Source organism: Callithrix jacchus, chromosome 3 (genome assembly GCF_049354715.1).
Source record: "Callithrix jacchus isolate 240 chromosome 3, calJac240_pri, whole genome shotgun sequence".
NCBI lineage: Eukaryota > Metazoa > Chordata > Mammalia > Primates > Cebidae > Callithrix > Callithrix jacchus.
The window spans coordinates 123,279,033-123,301,894 of NC_133504.1; the positions used below are offsets into that span (position 1 = coordinate 123,279,033).

Below are 22,862 nucleotides of genomic sequence, written 5' to 3' on the forward strand. Positions count from 1 at the left end.
ACTCAGTGTATGTAATCCTTAAGGTAGATATAAATTGCAGTTACAATTGTGTGTGTGTGTGAATATAGGTGCACAAATCTACGTATACATGTAAATAATGAAATTGATTACATGACATGTTTGACATCTTCAGCATTTAATATAGGATTTGAATTTTATTTTGTTCAAACCAAAGACTATTTTAATTTAAAATTCATGGGTTATTTTACAAGGTTTCAGTTCATGGGAACCATGTCTTATGTTTCGCTTGTCTCCTATAGAGCATGTAGCAGTGTTGGAAAAATACCAGGAAATTACTCAGGCCCAGACTGTAGGGATCTCTGGACATCTTGATGCCTCTTGACTTGCAATCCCACCTCCAAAACCTAGCCAGTCCTGCCATCTCAATCTTCAAATATTTGTCAGATACAATCACTTCTTTTCTCCACTGCTACATTCTGGGTCTAATTCTCATCATCTCTTGCCTAGACAATTTGAAACACCTCCCTTTCTTGTTCCTTCTAACTCTATTCTTGCAGCATCCAGAAGTTCTTTTTAAAGCATAAGATTTGCAGTCTCCTCTATCACACTTAGAGGACATTTCAAACTTGAACCCTTTCTAGTGGCCTCTAAAGTCCATTGTTATTTTTTGCCAACTTTTTATCCATGCATTCTTCCTGCTATGTTCTCCGCTCTAGCCATGCAGGTCTTTTTTCATTCCATAAATATTCGAGCTCATTTCCATTGTATCTGTCATGTTTCTGCATGTAACACCACCTCACCACCCCAATTCTCAGGGGCTTAAAACAAAAACCTTTTTCTTGCTCATGGCTTTTATGTTGGTTGAGATATCTCTGGTTTATGTCAGAGTCAGATGGGTCCATGTGTTTCTGGGAACAGCAACCTCCCAGGGCATGCTCTTCTGATAGCAGGGCAGGAGCACTGGAGGGAAGGCTAAACCACACAAGAATATTCAAGTCTTCTAGACATATGTGATTTTATCATATTCACTCCCATACCACTGAGCTCAAAGCAAGACACACACCTGAGCCTAAAGCTGGTGGGGATATAACTCTGCCCAGAGTGAGCCATGAACAGGGACAGAGGGGAGAGTAGTGAATAAATAGTACTTTCTACCCCATTGGCCTCAGGGACTTTGCTGCTGCTATTTATTCTTCCTGGTCCTCTTTCTCCCAGATCTCTCTCTCTCTCTCTCTCTCTCATTATGTCTAGGTTCTTGTTCAAATATTATCTAATCAGAAAGCCCTTCCTTGACTTCCCTCTGAGATAGATTCCCAGAAACCCAGTAATATCTTTCTTTCTGAAACTTATCTCCCCTTGATAGGATATAGTATATTTAGGTATTGCTCTTGTCTTTAGTGTGCCTTTTAGAGGGCAGAGGGCTGTCTGTGTCAACCTTTGTATTTTCAGCATGTGGGACATTGCAGGACTCAAGTCAATGCTTTTAATAAATATTGGTTGGATTAAACAAATGAAGCAATACTATGATTGCTTTTCTTGGAAAGAAGATTAATTGAATTGATAAAATTACAGTCAAAACTTGTTATGCCAGGAAGAGTATGTAATTTTTTTTATGTTTAAAGCTCTGTGTGTGCGTACATGCACATGTGCTCAAGTGCGTCCGTTTTCTACTTTTACTGGAAGGTCACTTTCATGCATCTAAATTCACATCTAGACTTAGATGCCTTTAGCTTTAGATATGCTCAATTAGTAAGACATTTTAAATTTTGCAAGATCTGAAGATATGATTTTTTTCATCAAAATCAGCCTTTCCTCTGATTTTCCCTATTTTTCTCAAGTGAGACATATTCTTCTTAGAACTCTTGAGTTACATTTCACATTTAATTTTCTCTTTCTTCTCATTTAATTAATACTTGGCCATGTAGACGTATCACCCACAACATCTCTCACACGCTGTTTTCTTTATTTTCTATTTCTATTTCTATTGCTTGGGTTTCAGACCTCTCTTTCTCTGAACAAGAAAATCTTAAATGGATTTGCTTATCCTTATCTGTTGTATGCACTTTGTGCCAGGACTGGTGTCCTAAAGTGAAGTTCTGATTATATGACTCCCATATTTAAAACATTCAGTTTCTTCCAGTTGCAGGCTATATTAATAAAAAGTCTATGTAGAAAGTGTAAGTTTGTTGTTCCCTTAAAATATGAGTCATTTGTATTTCCCAAATACAACTATTAGAGAACTATTTCTTTGGATTAAAGCAAAAATCAGTGATCAACTCGCTATAAAAGCCAAATAATTATTTGTTGTTTATTTGAAACTCAAATTTTATTGGCTGTATTTTCATTCATAAGATGTGCTAAAAGCAAGAAATGCTTCCAATTTCTTTCAAAAACAAAATAAAAAATAAAAAAATACAAAAACATATTATAAAATTCCAATCCCAAAGAATTTATGATTATTTGACTTCTGAATTATTCATAATGACCTTACTATTTATCCTATTAAATTATATATGTAGCAAATTTTTATGAATGTACACCTGAGTAAGTAACACACGGAAGAAATGTTGGGGATTCCACCATTAGCATAGTTTTTTGCACTATGCAACCAATTCAGATTTAGTAATGTCTCCAATTCCAAGTTGTCCCTAGGATCAAAGTAAAGTTGTCTTTATACCACCACACAGTGTCCTTTTATTAAACCATCCCAGAACTTTATAAATGGGACATTCGAATAAATTGTCCCCATTTTACAGATGCCAGGAAGTCAGAAGGGGAGCCCAGAATTCTGGCTTAATCTATTTTTTGGAGGTTTCCAAACACATCACTTCATAGCTTGTGCAAAGAGTACCTTTTCAAAAGCACACAGTGAGTGTGCACTCTGAAGTGAATCAGCAATCACAACAGTAAATCTTACATTTGCATGTTGCCAACAAACATCTCATTTGATCCTCATAAAATGCTGTGAGGTAGTAATTTCCTCCTTTTTACAGAGGAGAGAATTGAATTCTAAATGAGAGTAATATAGTCAAAAGGTCACTTGAATAAAGGCCTGTATTATTTTTTTAGGGAATGCAATTCAGTGATGAATACTAATTTTTTTGAAGCTGATGTAACTCCCCCCCATATATATATATATATCTGTGTGTGTCTATGTATACATATATTATTGTACTTTACGTTCTGGGGTACATGTGCAGATCATGCAGGATTGTTGCATAGGTACACACATGGCAATGTGGTTTGCTGCCTCTATCCCCTCAGTCACCTATATCTGACATTTCTCCCCATGTTATCCCTCCCGGACCTCCCCACCCCCCTGCTGTCCCTCTCTTGGCCCCCCACAACAGACCCCAGTGTGTGATGCTCCCCTCCCTAGTGATGCAACTTCAGTGCCTTGATGGAAGATGTCCAACTTTTTAATTTGTCAATGAGGAGTAACTGAGAAAATTGTTCTGACATAGTATTTAACACTATGGTCATTGAAGTACAACTAATATTTTTCAGGTGCTGTAATACTGTCACCTAGTTTTTGAACACTTCTGTGCACTGGACACTGTTAGGTACACACAGTAATTACATAGAGTTATCACTAGGTACTTTGTGATTACAGGTTTTCCTGGCAGACATAGAGGGTTAGGTTCCTGACCATCACAATCAAGCAAATATGGTAAAAAGCAAGTCACATGAATTGTTTGTCCCCAATGCAAATAAAATTTGTGTTTACATTATAGTGTAGTCTATTTTTTAAATTGTTCTTTAAGTTTTGGGGTACATGTACAGATCTTGTACAATTGTTGCATAGGTACACACATGGCAAGGTGGTTTGCTGTCTCCATTCCCCTGTCACCTACATCAGGCATTCTCCCAGTGTTATCCCTCCCCAACCTCCCCACCTCCCACTGTCCCTCCCCTAGCCCCCCATATCCCAACAGGCACCAGTGTGTGATATTCCCCTCTCTAATTGTTCAATACTCGCCTATGAGTGAGAACAGGTGGTGTTTGGTTTTCTGTTCTTGTGTCAGTTTGCTAAGAATGATGGTTTCTAGATTCATCCATGTCCCTACAAAGGACACAAACTCATAGTTTTTTATGGCTGCATAATATTCCATGGTGTATATGTGCCACATTTTCTTTGTCCAGTCTATCAATTGATGGGCATTTGGGTTGGTTCTGGGTCTTTGCTATTGTAAACAATGCCACATTGATCATATGTGTGCATGTATCTTTATAATAGAACAACTTATAATCCTTTGGGTATATACCCAGTAATGGGATTGCTGAGTCAAATGGAATTTCTATTTCTAGGTCCTTGAGGAATCACCACACTGTCTTCCACAATGGTTGAATTAATTTACTCACCCACCAACAGCCTAAAAGTGTTCCTATTTCTCCACATTCTCTCCAACATCTGTTGTCTCCAGATTTTTTAGTGATCACCATTCTAACTGGTGTGAGATGATATCTTAACGTGGTTTTGATCTGCATTTCTTTCTCTAATGACCAGTGATGATGAACATTTTTTAATATGTTTGTTGACCTCATATATGTCTTCTTTTGAAAAGTGTCTGCTCATATCCTTCACCCACATTTGAATGGGTTTGTTTGTTTGTTTTTCTTGTAAGTCTGCTTTAGTTCTTGATGATTCTGGATGTTAGCCCTTTGTCAGATGGGTAGATTGCAAAAATTTTTCCCCATTCTGTTGATTGCCAGTTCACTCTAATGATCATTTCTTTTGCTGTGAAGAAACTCAAGTTTAATTAGATCCCATTTGTCTGTTTTGGCTTTTGTTGCTGAAGCTTTTGGTGTTTTAGTCATGAAGTCCTTGCCTATGCCTATGTCCTGAATGGTATTGCCTAGGTTTTCTTCTAGGATTTTTATGGTGTTAGGTCTTATGTTTACATCTTTAATTCATTTGGAGATAATTTTAGTGTAAAGTGTAAGGAAGGAGTCCAGTTTTAGCTTTCTGCACATGGCTAGCCAGTTTTCCCAACACCATTTATTAAACAAGGAATCCTTTCCCCATTGCTTGTTTTTGTCAGGTTTGTCAAAGATCAGATGGTTGTACATGTGTGGTGTTGCTTCCGAGGTGTCTGTTCTGTTCCACTGGTCTAGATCTCTTTTTTGGTACTGGTACCATGCTGTTTTGATTAGTGTAGCCTTGTAGTATAATTTGAAGTCAGATCGTGTGATGCCTCCTGCTTTGTTCTTTTTGCTTAGGATTGTCTTGGCTATGTGGGCTCTCTTTTGGTTCCATATAAAGTTTAAAGTGGCTTTTTTCCAGTTCTGTGAAGACAGTCAGTGGTAGCTTGATGGGGATAGTATTGAATCTATAAATTACTTTGGGCATTATGGCCATTTTCACAATATTAATTCTTCCTAACCATGAGCTTGGAATGCTTTTCCATCTTTTTGTATCCTCTCTTATTTCCTTGAGCAGTGGTTTGTAGTTCTCCAAGGAGAACTATAGTGTAGTCTGTTAAGTGTGCAAGAGCATTTTGCCTTAGAAAACAATGTACATACCTTAATTTAAAAACACTTTATTGCTAAAACATGCTAATGATTATATGAGCCTTCAGAAAGTTGTAATTTTTTTGCTGGTAGAGTGCCTTAGGTCAAAGTTCATGGCTGCTGACTGATCAGGGCGGTAGTTGTTGAAGGCTGGGATGGAAATTTCTTAAAATAACACAACACTAAAGTTTACTGCATTAATTATGCAATTTCTTAAAATATCACAACACTAACGTTTACTACATCAATTGACCTTTTAAATGAAAGATTTCTCTCTTAGCATGAAATGCTGTTTCCTAACATTTTATCTGTACTAGGACTTCTTTCAAAACTGGAGTCAATCTTTTCAAACTCTGCCACTGCTTTATCAACTAAGTTTAGGTAATATTCTAAGTTATTTGTTGTTATTTCAACAATGTTCACAGTGTCTTCACTAGGAGTAAATTTCGTATCAAGAAATCACTTTATTTGTTCATCCATAAGAAGCAACTCCTCACTCGAGTTTGATTATGGCATTGTAGCAATTCACTCACATATTTAGGCTCCACTTCTAACTCGATTCTCTTGCTATTCCACCACATCTATAGTTATTTCCTCTACTGAAGTCTTGAACTCCTCCAAGTCATCTGTGAGGATTGAAATCAACTTCTTACAAACTCTTGTTAATATTGATATTTTGACTTAGTTCCATGAATCACAAATGTTCTGAATGGATCCTGAATTGTGAATCCTTTCCAGAAGATTTTCAATTTACTTCACTAATATCCATCACAGGAATCACTATTTATGGCAGCTATGGCCTTCCAAAACGTGTTTCTTAAATAACAAGACTTAAAAGTCAAAATCACTCCTGGATCCATGGGGTGCAGAATGAATGCCATGTTCACAGGTGAAAAAACAACATGAATCTTATTGTACGTCTCTGTCAGAGCTTTTAATATTTTTAAATGATTCTTTTTCTGAGTAATAGGTCTCAATAGTAGGCTTAAAATATTCAGTAAACATGTTGTAAACAGACAAGCAGTCATCCAGGCTTTTTCGTTCCATTTATCAAGCACAGACACAATAGATTTAGCATAATTCTTAAGGGCCCTAAAATTTTCATAATAGTAAATGAGTATTGGCTTTAACTTTAAAGTCACTAGTTGCATTATCCCCTAAGAGAGTCAGCCTTGACTTGTTCTCTTTAACTATGAAAGTCCTAGATGACATCTTCTTCCAATACAAGGTTGTTTTGTCTACACTGAAAATCTTTTGTTTTGCATGGTACAGGTACAAAAATGGACACATAGACCAATGGAACAGAATAGAGAGTCCAGAAGTAAAGCTGCTCACCCACAACCATTTGATCTTCGACAAAGCTGACAAATACAAGCAATAGGGAAATAAGTCTCTATTCAATAAATGGTGCTAGGATAACTGGCTAGCCATATGCAAAAAATTAAAACTGGACCCCTTCTTTACACCATATATAAAAATAAGTTCAAGTTAGATTAAAGACTTAAGTGTAAAACCCAAAAACTATTAAAATCCTGGAAAAACACCTAGGGAGTACCATTCTGGATATAGGAACTGGCAAAGATTTCATGTCAAAGATGCCAAAAGCAATTTCAACAAGAGAAAAAATCAACAAATCAGATCTAAATAAACTTAAGAGTTTCTGCACAGCAAAAGAAACTATCAACAGAGTAAACAGACAGCCTACAGAATGGAAAAAGATATTTGCAAACTATGTGTCTGACAAAGGTAGTATAGGCAGTACCATTCAGGACATAGGCATGGGCAAATATTTCATGATGAAAACATGAATAGCAATCTCAACAAAAGCAAATATTGACAAATGGGATCTAATTAAACTAAAGAGCTTCTGCATATAAAAAAAAAGCTATCATCAGAGTGAGCAGACAACCTACAGAATGGGAGAAATTTTTGCAATCTATCCATATGACAAAGGTCTAATATCCGGAGTCTATAAGGACCTTAAAGAAATTTATAAGAAAAAAACAAACAAGCCCATTAAAAAGTGGGCAAAGGACATAAACAGACGTTTTTCAAAAGAATACATACATGTATGAAACAAGCATATGAAAAAAAGCTCAATATCACTGATCATTAGAGAAATGCAAATCAAAACCATAATGAGATACCATCTCACACCAATTAGAGTGGATATTATTAAAAGGTCAAAAAGTAACAGATACTGGCAAGATTGTGGAGAAATGGAATGCTTATACACTGTTGGTGGGAGTGTAAATTAGTTCAAAATTGTGAAAAGCAGTGTGGCAATTCTTCAAAGAGCTAAAAACAGAATTATTATCTGACCCAGTGATCTTATTACTGGGTATATACCCAAAGGAATATAAATCATTTTACCATATACATTCACATATATGTTTACTGAAGCACTATTTACAATTGCAAACACACAAAATCAACCTAAGTGTCAATCAGTGCCAGATTGGATAAAGAAGATATGGTATATATACAACATGAAATATTATGCAGCCATAAAAAAAGAATAATATCACATCCTTTGAGGGAGCATGGATGGAGTTGGAGGCCATTATCCCTAGCAACCTAACACAGAAATAGAAAACCAAATACCACATGTTCTCACTTATAACTGAGAGCCAAATGAGGAGAACACGGGGACACAAAGAGGGGAACAAGAAACAGTGGGACCTACTTGAGGGTGGAGTGTGGGAAGAGGAAAATAATCAGAAAAAATAGCACCTGGGTACTAGGCTTAATGCTTCAGTGACAAAATAATCTGTACAACCAGCCCCAATGACAGGAGTTTCCCTATATAACAAACCTGCCAATGTATGCCTCAACCTAAAAGGAAAGTTTAAAAAAGAAAAAGGAAAAAAGAAAATCTTTTAGTGTAGTCATCTTCATCTGTTATTTTAGCTGGATTTTCTGGGCAACTTGCAACAGCTTCTACATGAGCACTTTCTGCTTTACCTTGCACTATTATGTTATGGAGATGGCTTCTTTTCTTAAACCTTATGAGCCAATCTCTGCCAGCTTACAACTTTTCTTCATCTTCCTCCGTCTCAGTCTTCACAGAATTTAAGAGTTATCTTTGGTCTGGATTAGGCTTTTGCTTAAGGCGATGTTGTGGCTGGTTTGATATTCTATTCAGACCACTCAAACTTTCTCTTCATCAGCAATAAGGCATTTTTACTTTCTTATCATTCACGTCTTCACTGAAATGGCCTTTTACTTTTATCAAAAACTTTTCCTTTGCATTCATAACTTACCTATTTGTTGCAAGTGGCATAGTTTTCAGCTTACCTTGACTTCGATATGTTTTTCTCACTAAGTTTAATCATTTCTAGTCATTGATTTATAGCAAAACATGTGACTCCTCCTTTCACTCGAACACTTAAAAGACACTCTAGAGTTATTAATTGACCTAATTTCAGTGTTATTGTGTGCCAGGCAATAGGGACCTCTGAAGATGGAGAGAGAGCTGGCTGATAGAGCAGTCAGAACATCTACAACATTTACTGTTAAGTTTGCTGTCTTATATGAGCATGATTCATGGCTCCCCAAAACAATTATAATTGTAATATCAAAGATCACTGATTGTATAGATCACTATAGCAGATATAGGGGATGAAGTTAGAAATATTGTAAGAATTACCAAAATGTGATCTGGAGAAATTGTGGTTATCTAGATGAGAAACTGAACAAGGCCAGAGGTAACACCAGCAGTACTCACTGATGGATTGAACATGAGGAGCAGTATTAAAACAGCCTGCCACATCCTGGACACCAGAAACTTGCACACTTTTTCTGTAGCACCAGTGAGATGACTGGGGCAGGTTAGCATGGTGTTGGGTAGGAATGAGGACGCTAATAGTAGTGAGCAAGAAATGTAACTTCAGGGAACACCCAGAGTGAGCTCATAATAAGGCACAGTCATACACATATGTGTGTGCTACAGAGTGTATGCATGCACATTCCCCAGATATGTCCATGATCACATGTGTGAGTGTGGTTTTATGTATAAGAATTACTTGCCTGCTGTGTTGGTTAATACTGAGTGTCAACTTGATTGGATTGAAGGATACAAAGTATTGATCATGGGTATGTCTATATGACACAACCTAATCAGCTGTCAGCATGGCTAGGATAAAAGCAGGCAGAAGAACGTGACAAGCCTAGACTGGCTTATCCTACCAGCCTACATCTTTCTCCCATGCTGGATGCTTCCTGCCCTTGAACATCAGACTTCAAGTTCTTGAGCTTTGGGGCTTGGACTGTCTTCCTTGCTCCTCAGCTTGCAGACAGCCTATTGTGGGACCTTGTGATGATGTGAGTTTAACACTCCTTAATAAACTCCCCTTTATATAGCTATCTAGCTTATTAGTTCTGTCCCTCTAGAGAACCCTGACTAATATACCTGCTGATACAGGATTTGGTTATTATGTTAAATCTCTATCTTGGCCCACATGCTCTCAAATGTTATTATGTGTCCATGATGTGAATAGACATGGCATACCTGAACATAATGCCTGAACAGTGCATAGATGTGGCATGCCTGAACATAACACCTGAACAGTACACAACCAGAACATATGTACTGAAAGGGAGAGTGGATTTTCAACATATCCAAGTAGGGGGTCCTAAAAAATTAGGCTTTGGGGTATATTAGGTCTGATACTTAGCATATCACTTCTAGTACCTGTGAAATAAAAATTATTCTAATATCCATCTTTTCAGTGATGACAGATCATGTGACAGATTAGATCTGGCAGACTGTAAGAAGCATACATGGACTCATTTTCTCCACTTGGATATATTTATAGTGTTCAGACATTTTCATAACTTGACAATCCCAGAGGAATTTCCCAGGTAGATTAGTAATAGCCTGAATTTCTTAATTTAAGGCACAGCGATCAGAAAAGGCCTATCACCCAAACTAAAAGTGTGGTTAGTGACCTGGAATCATGAAGCATTGTCCAGTCTCCTTGGCCGAGATAATTCAGTCCAAGTTAATTCACTGATGAGTGCATTTCCCTCTTGGCCACTCTGTGGTCACTCAGGGACCACACCTCTCAGGTGCAGTCAGCTGCCTTCTGCAATGACTATCACTCTAGAACCATAAAATAGCTAATGACATACTGCTGTCCCATATGCTACACAAGTGAGCGTGACTTTAATTATTTCTCCTGGGATGAGTTCAAGGGCTCATAGATTCTCAGAAAGTTTGGAAAAAGACTGTGACTTAGTTGGAGCCAGACAGGGTGTGATGGATCCCTGGTAAAGCCTAGCAGCTGTGGCCTATCCGCACTGCAGCAGTGAGGTACACAGATGTTGCTATGGTGACCTCCATAACTCAGAGGGTGTGAGAATTTAGGGATTCCCAGGGGGAACACTGTATTTCCTCACAGCAGACCCTGTAACCTGGCATTTACAAGCCTTCAAATACAAGCTGTACCAATTCAGATCCCTAAAAATCTGGTCCCTTGCTATTTATATGTAACAACCATGTGAACTCTAATGAAGGAGCTTGTGTGTGTATATGTGTTATAAAAATGTGGTGGGAATTTTCTAGTATTTGTACTAATGTTGTGCAAGGCTGAACATGACCCATGTACCCCATCTCAGTTACTTTTCATAGAATTATAAGTTTCCTTGGTATCTCATTAATCACTAAAAGTCTGGTTTTCTTCTCTTTACACTCTGCTGTTACTGCCTTGCAACAATCTCAGCTTTAGCGTCTAAATTTTAATAATAATTTAATTGGTGTGTTTTATAAAAATTACAAAGTATGTACTCTGTGTATAAAATTATACTTTACAGTTATAGCTCCTTTATGAAAAAAATGGTATGGAAAGAGAAGAATTAGTTTCTATTGAAGCTGTGATAGCTAGTGTTTTCTTGTGTAGTTTCATCATTGAAAATCTCTAACTACCTTAAAAAATCAAAGGGTCTGACTTAGTAATGCAGATATGCAGAAACAATGTATATCAATATTTAAAATCTTCAAATAAGGAAAATTCTTTAGTTGATAATAAATTGCCTCTCAGACTAGACATTCAATTAATCAAAAAACTCATTCATTCATTCAACATGTATTTATTGAGCATATGCTTTGTGCAGGGTTCAGGTCCTGGGCATGCATTGATGAATGAAACAATTAGACTTCCTGTTTTCATGAGCTTATGGTCTAGAGAAGGAGAAAGAAAACAATGTGTAAACTAACGTGAATATACAATTGGCAACTGGAAAAATACATGCTGGAATTAAACAGGGCAAAGTAGTAAAGATAGCTAGAAGGCTACTCAAATGTATGTGAAATATCAAATGCAATTACATGAACGACTAAAAATAGGGCATACACAGAGATTTATGTATAGGATGGAGAAGAAGGGCACTTTGTATCTGTACTTCAGTGATACATTCCTGGCTAAAATCATAGTCATCTGTGTTCAGGGTCTGATGATTTAGTAGTTGAATGAAATAAATACATAAGGAAGGGGAGAATTCTATCTTCCGTTTCTTGTGAGATGAAATGAATGTTGTTTTGTCATCCTGGGAGTGAGAGAGCTGACTGTGGAGATGGGTGTCGGGGTGTTGAAACTAAGTCTACCTTTATCAAAGGTACTGGGGAATGACAGAGTTAAAGCATTTGCATAGGACTGATTCCTAGGAGAAAATTCAAGAAAAGGGAAGGAAAACTACATTTACTGTACACTTACCTTGCAGCAGGCATTTTATACATCATGTCACTTATGCATGGATATTGTTTCTATTTGGGAGGTTAGCAAATTCAGGCACAAGAGATTAAATAATTTGCTCAACATTTCACAGCCTGTGAGTAAAGAGTCTGGAATTCGACTCCTTGTCTGCCTGACTTCATAACTTTCTAGTCCATGTTTTTTCCCCACTATTTTTATGTTCTCTAAACCATAAACAAGCACAATCCCTGTGTACTGTTTACAAGATAAAGGTTGACAATGTAATAAATTTATGTTTGTATCTTTCCTATAAAACATTTTATTTACTCCTGTGTATAACAGTAGGTACTATAACAGTTTAACAAACTATTTTAAAATGTCTTTAGATAGACCTTAGAAAATATAATGTAGAGAAGGACCATATTAATGCATTAGATAATTTATACTATAAATATGTCAATTTGCCCAACATTAATCTATAAATTCCATACAATTATGATAACAGTACTAGTAGGATCTGTTTGAAAGAAAGCTGACCGATTTCTAAAATTTATATGGGTGAGTAAAAGTTTACAAATAGTTAAGAAAAATCAAAGAGTAGAAATTCACACTTCTAGTTATATTTTATAATCACTGTGGTACTAGTGCAGGAATAGAGAGTCCAGGAACAGATTTACATTTATTTGGATATTTATTACATGTCAGAGACAGTACTACATATCAGGAAAAATTAGTTCACTATATGGAGAGAAATAAAGTTGGATTCCTTACACAACACTAAAAAATGGATTTAAGATTTAATTATGAAACATAAAACTGCAAAGCTTTTATTAATCTAATGACTGGTTAAGTATTCTTAAATAAGACCTAAATTAAAGCCAAATTAAATATTTTTGTGTGTATAATGCAGGGCCCCCATAGACAGTTTATATTTGGAAGGGAATGTTTCCAATACTAACAAATGATTAATAGTTAGTATATGTAATACACTTACACAAATCAACATGAGGGAAAGACAATCAAAAGAAAAATGGCAGAAGACATGAAGAGGCAGTTCATGAAGTCGAAAACCAAATGGCTGGTAAATACTTAAGTTCTCCTTCCCCGCCAAAAAAGCTTCACCTAACTATTAACCAAGAAAATGCTAACTAAATGACAAAGAGATATCACTTGCCACTCACCATTTTGTCAAGAATTAGAAGGTTAGTAAACAAAAAGTACTAGCACAGGTGTGTAGGATGTGCAGGCCCCATGCACAGTGCTGGGAGTGACAACTGGTACATTCACTCTGGATACCAATCTAGTACAGGTCTGTGAAAATACTCTCTAAGCAAGCAATCCCACATCGGGGTGTATATTCCAAAAAGAAACCACATCAGACAGATCTATAATTCCACTCATAGGTAAGTAAATGGCAAAAATGTGTACCCAGGGTCACCAAAAGCTTTATTCAAGAATGTTCATATAGACACTATACATGATAGCTGAAGACAATATATATTTTCAATTATAGCATATAAAAATAAATTATTTATATTTATATAATAGAATATAATAAAGCTATGAGAATAAATAAAATATCAGTACAGACAATAGTGAGAGGAATCTCACAAATATCATGTGAAAGAAAGAAGCCAGACCTAAGAGAGTATGCACTACATGAGTCAATAAAAAAGGTCCAAAACCAGGTTAGCTGAATCGATGGTGTTAACGATCAGGATTGTGGTTACTCTTGTTTGAGAAGTAGGTGTCTGGAAGGAGGCACAGAGGGCCTCTGGGAGGAGCTGGTGGTGCTCCTCCCACAGATACTGATATGCCTGTGCTCATTTTTGGAGATTTCACTGAGCTGTATATCTGTGATTTGCATGCTTTTCAGTATGTATGTTGCATGTGAATAAAATTATATTAAAAATGATTACACATATAAAACAACAACACATAATCTTCAAGTATACATATCAGTCTAAGTAACCATTGCTTAGTTAGAGAATGAGAAAATATTGATAATATCTGGCTGGGCATGGTGGCTCATGCCTGTAATCCCAACAATTTGGGAGGATGAGGCTGGCAGATCATGAGGTCAAGAGATTGAGAACAGTCTTACCAACGTGGTGAAATACCATCTCTACTAAAAATACAAAAATTAGCTGGGTATGGTGGTGTGTGCCTATAATCCCAGCTACTCAGGAGGCTGAGGCAAGAGAATCGCTTGAACCTGGGAAGCAGAGGTTGCAGTGAGCCAAGAATGCACCATTGCACTCCAGCCTGGGTGACAGAGCGAGACTTCATCTCAAAAAATAAAATAAAATACTGATAATTTCCAATGATGTCAAGTAGCAGATTACATTCAAAAGAAACCAAAGTTGATGTCTTGCCAGTAGTGAGAAGAATGCAAGTGGATATGGGGGAAATGTGAGTGGGAATAAACTAATCTAGTGGGAAATCTGAGGGAGATACACTAAAGAAAGACCTGCATGGGCCAGTATTGATTGTGTATGATAAGCTGAGAGAAATGACTGATACAATTGTGTGTACCTGAGTCTGAAGGAAGAAAACTGTATTTATCAAAACCCTATGAGCACCAGGCTCTGAAATACAATAGAAAACAAGGAAGAGGCAGCCCCTGCCCTCAAAGAAGTAATAGTCTTGTGGAGAGACAGATATTTCACAAATAAGTGCCCAAGTAATAATGCATTATTCTGATGAGATAGCAAAAAGACACAGGTTGCAATTGAAGAAGAGTGGAGGAGAGAAAATGCCAAACTGTTCCCCCTTCTTCAGTAGACCTGGAATACATAGGTCTACAGAATAAAAGAATAAAGTAGGTGATCTGGAAAATGGCCAGAAATATAGGAATGAGCTTACGAGGCTGAATGACTCTAACTACAGTGTATTAAAACTTGGGACATCTCTTGCCAAATGGGATTTCTATGCACCTTTTTTAGACAACATTTAGATAACTGTCTATTGATTTTGTCAATATGGCAAAATGATTTGATTTTAATGTGAGGTTGGGAGTGAGCAAGGAGGACTCAAGGTAACAGTAGAGGTACCATCTCCTTTAAATGGAGATTGTCTCTCTCTTGTCTGACTACGGAGTTTGATAAATATAGACTCACAGTGAACTGTTTACAAATTCTTAAGGAGACTCATTTAAGGTAATAATAACTGATTTAAAAGTTCAATGTTTTTCTATCTGTTCACTGTATACTTTATGGAATTTTTCTATAAAATATACATGACCTGTGGTCATAATCTCAAAGTAGAGGCAAACACTAAAATGTGTAAGATGCCAATATTCCACTTAGGAGCACAGAATTTTATCTTAACATCCGTGAATCTGTTTCAGTTGCAGCAACACTAAAGGACGGAAAATCCAAAGTCATTAAAAATGCCTGGTATAATGCAAGGTGTGTTATGGGTGTGTAGTACTTAACAGACTGTTTCTGTAGGGATTTCATAGGTTGGTAAGCTGTGATATGATTAACAGCATCCAAAACAAACATTTAGCTTTTCATGGTTAGAAACAATTTTTATTTGGTTATGTAGAGGTGATAGAGCTATTGTGTGCCAACGTTTCTTGAGTAGGTAGCATGAATCTTAGTTCCTTCCTAGTTCCATGATTCTGTGATTTTAGGCAAGTGAGTTAACCTCACTGTGAATGGGTGTCATCAGCCATATAATCAGGAAGTGACCCAGTAGCCTACTGCCAGGATGATCTGTTTGTTCATTTCAATGAGCAATCTCTTTCCCTAGAGACTTTATTCTTTGAATTGACTTTCATGATTACTTCTTTTCTATTAGGGGCACCTACTAAACAAAGAGAGCCATCTGAATGCTGCTTGATGCACACGAACCCAGGACTAAAGGGAATTACCTGGAGACACTTCCCCTTCGCTGCAGCAGATCCTAAGGAAGAGCTCCTACTCCTTGCCGAATACACCTTCTGAGGCAGCTGAGGGCTGGCCCACTTGGATCTCCTTTCATGAAATATTTTGCTTCCAACTGCAGCGAGGGCAGTTAGTTGACAGCCTCCAGTTGCAGCACCCTGAGGATCCACCAAAGCTTTTCAGCTCAGGCCAAGGTTTTTCCAGTCAATCGTGAAAGCATTGGCAGAATGAGGTCCATAGGGCCAGGTTGCTTCTGCCCAATGGTTCTGAGTGACTCACTGGGTTGGCAGAGCCCTGTCAGACCTGCATCACAGCCTAAGGCTGCCCCAGTCCAGTCCTGCTTTTTCCTCCCTTTCTTATCACAGAGGATTGGTAAGCATCATTCCTGCTTCTTTGAGCTGTGTGTTTCAAGGGTATTCTTTCCCTTTGCTGGCTTCCCAATGAACCTCTTGCAGTTCTAAATCTGTCTCGGTGTCTGCTGCCTGGAGAACCCAAACTGATATTCCTTTCTAGTGACTAAACAGTATGTCTACTGAGTTTCATGTCCCTCTATCCTTCCTAATACAAGCAATGGTTGCTTTTTCACTAATTACAGTATTAGCCTCACTATTCTTCCCTCTCTATAGATAAAGGTTTATTGAGAAAGAAAATCATAGATTTATACCCACTTTCTGAAAACACCCAATCCAGATAAAATCCCCACTTTCTTAAGTCTTTTCTCCAAAGTCTCCTAACCCAAAACTTGAATTCTATAATAAGTTATTTCTGGCATTCTTACTGAGATGCCCCACTGTTCCCCATGGTGTACATCCCTCCTGGTCACGGAGATAAGAAATCCAATTTGTTCAGTTACAGGTGTGTTCTTGGTGGTCTTTGCCTAGAGGACATTGAAAACGGTATAATTTGCCTAAGAAATTACTATGTCTCCTGTTTCCATTCATTCATTTATCCAACCCACAAACATTTTTTGAGTACTTCCTTTGTGCTGAAGATGGCTAGACACTGGTGATTTGAGATGAACTGTATACTGCTGGCTAGAAAAGCCCTGCAGAGATAAGAGCTTCCATGTTTTACATGCTGATTGTATGTCTGGCACTGTTCTCAATGCTTTACACAGATTACCTATGTAAGGGTGCCTTCCCTTAGCCTCCAAGGTGAGAATTGTATTTCATTTCTACAGATGAGAAATCTCTGTCTCAGAGAAGATAAATCAACACAGCTGGAAAGTGGCAGAAGCAGGATTTGCACAGCTTCAGAGTCCTCCATGAGTTCTTACGGGGAGGTCGAACTCACTGAAATCTGGCTGTGCACAAAACTGCCTCATTTTACTCCAAGTAAGATTGGCCATATGTGGAATGAAACAAAAATGATAGCCAAAATGTATCATTTAAAACCAGCTTTTTTTCTGAAATGGAGTCTCACTCTGTCACCCAGGTTGGAGTGCAGTGGCACAATCTCAGCTCACTGCAACCTCCCGGGTTCAAGAGATTCTCTTGCCTCAGCTTCCAGAATAGCTGGGACTTCAGGCACAGGCCACCATGCCTGGCTAACTTTTGTATTTTTAGTAGAGATGGAATTTGACCACATTGGCCAGGCTGGTCTCGAACTCCTGACCTCAGGTGATCTACCCACCTCAGCCTCCCAAAGTGCTGGGATTACAGATGTGAATCACTGCACCTAGCCAAAAAACCCAACTTTTTCTTTTTTTAGGAGGGATCTGTGTATGTTCATGACTATCAAATCTGTGGAGACACATCCCCTTTCTGTGTAACTAATGAAAATGACTTCATTATCATTAGTCATTATACTAGCACAAAGTTTGTCATTATATTAATATTTTAGCATATTAGTATATGACTAATCATTATATTAGTCAGGTCAGCTCAAGCTGCCATAACAAAATACCATAGATTGGGTGGCTTTAACAACAGAAGTTTATTTTCTTATGGTTCTGGAGGCAGGAAAGTTTAAGATCAAGCTCCACCAGAATTCAGTTTCCGGTGAGGGTACTCTTCTTAACCTATAGTCAGTCGCCTTTCATCTTTTTTTTCCATGTGCTCACATGGCCGTTTCTTGGTGCATGTGGAGAGAGAAATAGAGAGAGAGAGAGAATGCACAAGCAAGCTCTCTGATGATTCTTCTTATGGGGGCACTAATGCCATCATGGAGGACCCACTGTCACGGCCTCATCCGAACCTAATTATATTGCAAAGGCCCTATCTCCAACTGTCATCACACTGGGGGACAGTGCTTCAACATGTGAATTTTGGGTGTTACAAATATTTCGTCCGTAACACAGGGTCTCATCTCAGATGAAGCACCTGAGATTTTAGAGCATCTGTTTTACACATCACACCCAAAGCTCACAGGGGGTGGAAAAATGCTGACAGAAGAGAATGCACTTCAAACTTTCTTGTTTCTTCTTTCTAAATCCAAAGCAACTGCACAGTGCCATAGATTCTGGAGTTGTGCTGTATTTAGTGTGGGCTTTTGATGAATATTTCATAAGCAGTCCTGTTGCCATGGGTGGTGAGGAGAACACTGGATAGAAGGTGAAGGTGTGACTGTCTAACTCAGTTACGGCTTTATTAGTGGAATTGGGCAGGTTCTAGCAGCTAAATAGAAGGGAAAAGGTAAAGAAAAGGCAGAGTACTGGGCCTCTCAAATAGCTCCTGCAAATTATATGATATTCTAGCCAAACCACACTGCTTTTAAACTCTGTAACTCCTAGTTACAAAATTCTCAAATTAAACTTGTTAAATTTTCTTTTCCTTAAATTAAAAAAATTAAAATTAAATGTACATGCAATGATATTTGTATAATAACATATATAAAACAGAAAGAATAAAAATAAAATGAGTACCCATAAACCTGGTTTAGAAAATGGAATATCGACACCATTTTTGACACTTCCTCTGTGCGCTTTCTGATCCAGTCCCTCCTTTGTTCTCTCTTTTGTGTTTTAAAAAATTCCCCTTGCTTTGCTTTATCGGTTTTACCATTTAAGTATGTTTACTAAAATCTTATACTTTTACTTTTACATGTTTTTGAACTATATATAAATAGAAAACAAGGTTTTCTTTAGCTATTTACTATGATTACATGTCCCATTTCAAAGTGTTACCACAAATATAATTAAAAAGAAAAACTTCAAAGACATCTCATTTCAGAAAATGTGCTTTTCCTCTGCTACCATTAGGTGTAAATTGGAAGAAAAAAAAGCAATTTTTCATTCTAAGTATCTACCCACAAGTCTGTGGGGTGTGTGTTGCAGGGCGTGGGGGTGGAGGGAGGATGAAAGCGGGAGAGGGAGAGGGAAGGAGATAGGGAGGGAGCACACCTTCTTCTTGACTCTGTGCTTGTGAGATGATACAGGACCATTAAATCAGAGTGTTCCATCCTTCAGCCATAAAGGTAGTAGGTTCAAGGGTAACCATCTGGCCCATGTCAGGTCAGTAAGCCTCACACCCTGGCCTTTTGCCAGAACTATTAGAGAGGCACATTGTTTCCACTGAAAAGACAATTATGCTTTATTTTTTAAACTTTTGAAAACATGCCTCAAAGAATCAAAGAAATCAATGACTAACAGAAATTATTGAGTTTGCAGGATGGTAAATAAGAAAAGAAACAACTTGCTGAAATGCCGAAAACTCCCTCCACTTGTGAAATAAAAGAACCTGCTGCAATTGAACCAAGGTGGCCACCTGGAGTTTGGGCAGAAGGAGCTTGCCGACGTCACAGCCTGAATTTCCACCACATGTTTTATACTAACTACCCTCATATTTGCACATGAAACCCATGAAGTAACATCAAGTGATAACTGTGCATGCTCAAGGGCTTTCCATACTTCTTTTTATCCACCAATTACCTACTAATGTCAGAATCCAACCCTAACCTTTTCTAATAAAAATACTGCCTTGAAGCCAGCAGAGGGAGACAGATTTGAGCTTGACTCCTGTCTCTTTGAGAGCTGACTTTCAATATAAAGCTTTTATTTTCTCAAAAACCTGATGTGATAGTATTGACTTCTAATGCATTAGCGTTAGAGCACCTTTTACTCCATAACACTTTCAGATGGTTGCAATCAACGGAACCCAAATTGTGTAGATAATCTTGACTATAACAACATAATGATTTTGCTGAAACAAGGCAAATAAGTACAAATAATTTTAGAGAGCACATATTAATAATATGTAAATTATGTTTTTATTACCCAATCATGTATCACTGACCCACTAAGACTGAGCCACCATCTACAGAACACCCACATTTGTGCAAAAACAATTAAATTCAGTCATCCTCAGTAAGATACAATACATAGCTTCACACAAATTTTTTATTTTGTTGTTATGAATGCATATTTACTGAGATAAGAAGATAGAACATGTTTTATTTGACAACATTTTGGCTTGAGGTCTATAATTTAGACATATGACGTATTGGCCTCCAGTTTTACTTTTGTCCTGGGCCTATGAATTGTTAAGTCCAGCTGGCTGGAACCTGTTCTATCACTACAGAACCCTTAAATTCAATCCTTAATGTTCCTGCAGTTCTTCCTTTTCATCTCCCTGGATTCCCGTTAGCACTTCCTGGTTTTTCACAAATGTTAACAATTGGTCCACTCCTGCTGCTTCTGGTGGCTTCCCACATGACTCTGTGAGGTCATGCTGGCTCCTGTGATTACTGCTGCCTGTGCAGAGACATCAGGCTTAATCTCTGGAGGGCAGAGGCTGAAGAGGATTCTGTTAGGGGCACCAGTGTGTGTGTGTGTGTGTGTGTGAATTCAAAAAGGGTGGGTATGAAACAAAGGTAGAAATAATGGAAAGAAAATGGTGAAGAGGAGATACCTTGAAGGAATGAGTAAAAATGAAATGTACCTATATACAAAATGATGGATGAACATTTGTCTTAGAATTTCAAAGTTAAAAAAAAGGCAGATGTGAGAGTAGGATTTGGAGCATAATAACAAAGGTGGCAGTGAGAGCTAGCTCTACATCAGCAGTCATGGGAAGCTCACTTTTGGAACTGCAGATATTCAGACTCAAAATTTCTTTAACTCACAGGGCAAATGTCAGCCAATTTACTTTAATGGACAAATCAGAATGTAAGTTATTTTTTAGCTAAACCCGGTCAGATTCATTAAGAGGGTATAACCGCTGCTTTTTAAAACTTTGACCCCTCTTGACTTTTTCCCCTGCCTTACTTCAGGTTAAGATTCCTAAGGATGTGAAATCCTCTCAGTCAATTGGTCAAGAGAAGTATGGTTTTATCAGTCCAGATGTTTTTTTAAAAGGCCTTTAATACTAAAAATCAGAGGTCTGGGCAATGGCTTGGGTCTTTAGAACATCAGTAGGCACCAAAGGCAGTTAAAGATGAAAGGAAATCCCTATACTGTCTTCTTAACAGCTGTAGTCCCAAAGTCAGCATTCTGCTTCAGAAACTGAAATGGGGAAAAATGAGATAAAATAATGTGAGGAAAAAGTTTAGGAAAACAACAGAAACAAGAGGAAAAAAACAAAGCAGGGAGTTGCGGAAGCATACTTACGTTGTCACCCTAGTGGTGTGACTCCAGCGTGGCGACAGTTAGAATGCAAGGAACAGCATTCCTGGACCAGAGCAAATGTAACAGGATGATTCTGCTGCACAATGTGATTGTATGTTTACAATTACTACCTAGGAAAGTAGATATGAGAGTGCATGGGAGTCTCTCCTAGTGTAATCTGAGAATCAAACACCTGCATTAGCCTCACTTGGGTTCTTCTCACCATTATTCTTAGGCCCCATCTGAGACCTACTGAAGCAGAGGCTCTGAGATCAGGGTCTAGGGATATGCATCTTAAGCAAATTCCCCAGGAGGTTCATATGCACAATGAACTTTGAGAATGAGTTGCTTAGAGGATAAATAAGAACACAGATATTCTTTTACCTGCCTCCTAATATATTTTCTTGTGTTTATCTCCTTGTGTTTTGACTGATGAGAAATCAAGTAGCACTAAAGTATTCCACAGTAAGCTCAGATAATCTCGGTGAAACAGAAGTTTACTCTCCCACTGTGTCTTCACAGGAGGAGCCAGCTTGCCATCTGGGGGTCTGGTTGAATATCCTCATTGACATGATCTTATCTAATTTTGAGTTTGAAGAATTACAAGTTGCAGAAATTTATTAAGCTCATGAGCATGGGAGAGCAATGAATGTAAGTAAGATATAATGAAGTATTTAGCAAAAATACCAATATAAGTTCTGAATCTGTGATGTTTGGATAAGGTAACTACAGTCACTCTTATCTGTTTATTAAGGCCAAACTCAGCTTTCATTAAAGCTGGATCCAGCTATGTAATGACTGCATAACAGGATATTGAAATAGAAGTATCAGATAATTAAATGACTTGTGAAAGAGAACACTGATTGAATTTGAAAAATGTAGGTGGCTGAGAACTAGTTGATCTATGGCCAGGGAAAAGAGGATTTGAGGGAAGAAAGCACTTTCGGAGAGAATTGTTTATGTGTTGTGAGTCCTAGCTTTCTCTAAAGAAGAAGGGTAGATTGAGTTTTTCCTTTCATCTCAATGATAGAGGTACTGCACTGGAATGAATGTTTATGTTCTCCCAAATTCATACGTTAAAGTTCTAGCCCCCAAGATGATGGTATGGGAAGTGGGGCTTTGGGGAGGTGATTAAAGTCACCCTTATGATAGGATCAGTGCCCTTATCAAAGAGACCCAAGAGAGACCTCTTGCCTTTCTGCCATATGAAGTTAGAGTGAGAGGTCCCTCTGTGCGGAAACAGGCCCTCACCCTGTTTTGTGTCAC

General features: G+C 37.8%; 1 long non-coding RNA gene across 1 annotated transcript in view; it reads left to right on the forward strand.

Annotated features, from left to right (window-relative positions):
- LOC144581810 (uncharacterized) overlaps positions 1–18,918 on the forward strand; it is a 97,995-nt gene extending 79,077 nt beyond the window's left edge. Inside the window, exon 3 of the long non-coding RNA XR_013533081.1 lies at positions 15,969–18,918. This is a non-coding gene — a long non-coding RNA (uncharacterized LOC144581810). The remainder of the gene's footprint in view (positions 1–15,968) is intronic.
- The last annotated feature ends 3,944 nt before the right edge of the window (positions 18,919–22,862 follow it).